This window comes from Mus pahari, chromosome 4, assembly GCF_900095145.1.
Source record: "Mus pahari chromosome 4, PAHARI_EIJ_v1.1, whole genome shotgun sequence".
In the NCBI taxonomy this organism is placed as follows: domain Eukaryota; kingdom Metazoa; phylum Chordata; class Mammalia; order Rodentia; family Muridae; genus Mus; species Mus pahari.
Window position 1 is genome coordinate 54,537,916 of NC_034593.1, and position 3,789 is coordinate 54,541,704.

Consider the following 3,789-nt stretch of genomic DNA (forward strand, 5'->3'; position numbering starts at 1 on the left):
TCCCAGGGACTAAATAACCAACCAAAGAATACACATAGTGGGACTCATGGCTTTAGCTGCATATGTAGCAGAGGATGTCCTAGTTGGTCATCAATGGGAGGAAAGGCCCTTGATCCTGTGAAGGCTCTAAGCCCCAATATAGGGGAATGCCAGGGCCAGGAAGAGGGAGTGGGTGGGTTAGTGAGCAGAGGAAGTGGGGAGAATAGGCAGTTTTCAGACGGGAAACTAGGAAAGGAGATAACATTTGAAAAGTAAATAAATGTGTAAAATAATAAATAAATGAATGAATGAATAAATAAATAAATAAATAAATAAATAAATAAAACCCTCTGTCTTTCTTCTCATTCACTTCAACATTACTTGTCCCCTGAACCTTCAGCACAACTACTCCAGATAAAAGTTTAGCCAGTTGCTCATTCAGCTTTTCCTTTTCATATTCACTAATTGTGATCACAACCCATCAGTGATTTCTTGAATACATTTTTCAAATTGAATTTTGTCACATTTTTCTTTCAAAAGGTTGTCATCATCTTTGGTTACAACGACCTCTCCAACTTTTCCTAAGACATGAGTTTTAACATCTTTAGAATTTAGATTCCACCCCTCTTCTCCAAATCCTATACCACCAGTAGCAATAGCCATATGGTTCTTCCTATTGTCTCTAAATACTGGAGCTTTGATGGCTACCACCTGAAGATCAAAGTTTAGCCTGTTCAAAACCAATGCTTAGAGCTTTTCCATCATTATCTTCAGCAATTATGACGAAGGGCTTCCAATAGGCATTGACAACTTCAATAGCAGGTAGAATGGACTGTACATTAAAAGTTTTCTTTCCACTCAGCAGAACATAGGCATCTTGGAGTTTATGTTTTTGACTTTTTGATGTGTCAATAAAATATGGGAAAATATCTTCTGTCAAACTTTATGCTTCAATAATTTCTAACTCATCATTTAGGGTTTTCCCATCCTTCATTTACCATGATGATCTCCTTTCTTGAAACCTTTATCATTGTTTCAAAATTGTCTTTGTCTCCATTTTCAGGAATTGTAGCAACCTAAGCAACTTCCTCAGAGCTACCACAGGTTTAGATTGGACTTTAAATTCAGCAATTACAGCATCAACAGCCAACATCATACTTTTCCAGATTTCCATGGATTAGCCCCTTTGCTGATCTTCTCAAAGCCCTCCTTGGCAACAGAACATGTTAGAACAATATCAGGGGGAGTGCTATCCTCAGCTTCTTGATGTGTATTTTTAATAATATTTTGAAGAGGTTTAGTTCCAATATATTTTTATGTATCCTTTAAATAAATTGATTTTGCAACCAGGACCTCTTTTGCTACTTTGGGGTGTCCTAAATTTACTTAATAACCACTGTTCATCCCTTTGGTGCCATTGTAACACCTAGAGCATTGACTAAAAGGTCTATACCTTGAAGCATTAAAGTCTCAAACATCCACACACAATTTGACAATTTTAGTATAGGTTAGAGTAAGATGAGGAGTCACTGTCCAGGGACCTGATCTCAGCTGGTGACAGACAGCATAGTTGAAGCATTTCTTCTGTGCAGCCGTAAGTGCACATGATGAGGCAGGCCATCAGTGAGGGCCTTAAAGGCTATTATATTAGTTAAACTCCTAGTTGATATAAAAATATACAACAAAAGAGAAATTTAAGGAAAGAAGGATTTATTTTGAGATTATAGGAAGCCATGACAACTGGAGAGTGACACTGCTATCAAGAAGTATAGACACTTAAACTCATTTTCTCTACTCTGTTTACTCTAGCACCCCATCAACAATAACAACAACATCCACATTCAGGTTGCATCTTTTTTCTTCATTAAACTTTTCTGAGTATTATCAAAGACACACCCAGAGGTATTCATTATGATGGTTCTAAATCTAATCAAGCTGGCAATGAATATTAAATAGCAGTTATAGATACTTCTATTGAATTTCTTAGCATTCAATGAATACTTCATGAAACTTGGCTACTTTATTTTAATCACAATTTATTAAGAGAATTTTGCATGAGCCTTTTCTTCGATTTACTTCTTACATTCCTTTCAGTTGCTCTCCAAGCAGTTATTTAGATTCTGAGAATTATATATTTAAAAAAAAATTGAAGAGAGAAATTATTTGCACATCTGTTTCTCTCCTCTAGGTTAGTAGGAATTTCATCAGTTTCCATTTTATAGCCTTGTTTTAGCAAAACAGTAATAGAACTGGAAGAAAAGTCAAAAGGCCTCAGAACAAACCCAGACATCACTTTGGCAACACAAAGGAGATTTATCACCTCAGAGGGACTTAGGTGTGGGGGTGCTGCCTTTAGATCAGGCAAAGACAGCAGCGGGTTCCTCTGCAGAAGTGGTTTAAAGAAGAAAAAAGATAAGTTTGTGCTAGACTGAGTTGGTAAATCCTGATTAGACATATTAATCTGTGTAGCCAAATAATAAATTTTGAAAACTAGAACTTGGTTGGCAGCTTCAGGAATGAGTCAGGCATGAAGAAGTTGCCAAATAAGAAAATGGAGCTTGCTGGTTTGCTTTAGGAATGTGGAAGTCCTTAAATAAGAAATCTAATGCTTTAGCAAGGAAGAGGAAAGGGAGTAGGGCAAGACCAGTGGGTCACATGTTTGTGACACTTGGGCGTGTTAGAGAGCACTTCCAAAAGAACAATCAACTCTAATTAAGAGACTATCTGTGAACCTTCAGAGTAAAGTAGTTCTTTACACTGAAACTTGGCCTAAAGATAATAGATAGATAGATAGATAGATAGATAGATAGATAGATAGATAGATAGATAGATAGATAGATAGATGATATTTAGATAGACCTGAGTCTTTTCCTCTGTCTTTAACCTAGAGTTTATAATGGAAGTCATGAACTTTGTTCCCAACTTCTGAGTTTCCATGAAATGATAATATGCAAATGATAAGCACTTCAATTGGATATGAAAGAGAATAAATATCCATAGAGAGGACTCCAACTGGGTGAGGGGTTTTGGTCCATATGTTTTTTTCTTTAAACTTCAGTCTCACTTTGTGAGGGAAAATTTCTACTTCATAAAGCTTTGGAGACTTGTCCATGTTGACATTAGCAATGATGAAACCCTATCACTCTGACTCCATGTCTGTTATTAAAATTGGCCTATAGACTCATCAGTATTAAGCAATTGGTAAAATATGCAAAATCTGCAACTGGCTGTAGTACTCTAGGTTACTAGGTGAAAATATGTATTAAAATTTAGATTCTAGGGCCAGGCATGACAACGTATGCCTAAAATCACAATCACAGCACTTGGGAAGTAGAGGCAGGAGGATCAAGAGTTCTAACCTTGTCTTGGAAATACTGGAAGTTTGAGACTGGCCTAGAGATACCCTGCCTGAAAGAATTAAAAGAAAGAAGGAAGAGAAAGAGGAGAAGAAAGAGGAGATAGATTAGGAAGAGGAAGAGGAAGAAGAGGACAAGGTTTGAGTTCTATTCATTACACCTTGTATAATATTGAACTTAGTCACTGCACCTTTAAGATGGATGAAACTTCAAACTCTAATTTACTTAGTTGCATGTCCATTCGAGCAGCCTCTACTATAGTGGAGGCCATAGGCAGAGCAGAAGATTCGCAAGGAGGCCAATCCTCATCAGAAACTCCATATCTTTCTGAGATTCTTCAAGCTTTGTCTGAGGCCTGCGAGGTCTCTTCAAAAATAGCATCTTTTGCAAGAGCCCAGAGGCAGAGGGTGAAATTATCTGCCTGGGTTTTTCTCGGAGCTTTTTCAATTCTCTC

The 3,789-nt window shown here is 37.1% G+C and overlaps 1 pseudogene; it reads right to left on the reverse strand.

Moving 5' to 3' along the window:
• LOC110320792 overlaps nucleotides 1–1,442 on the reverse strand; it is a 14,195-nt pseudogene extending 12,753 nt beyond the window's left edge.
• Between the last annotated feature and the right edge of the window lie 2,347 nt (nucleotides 1,443–3,789).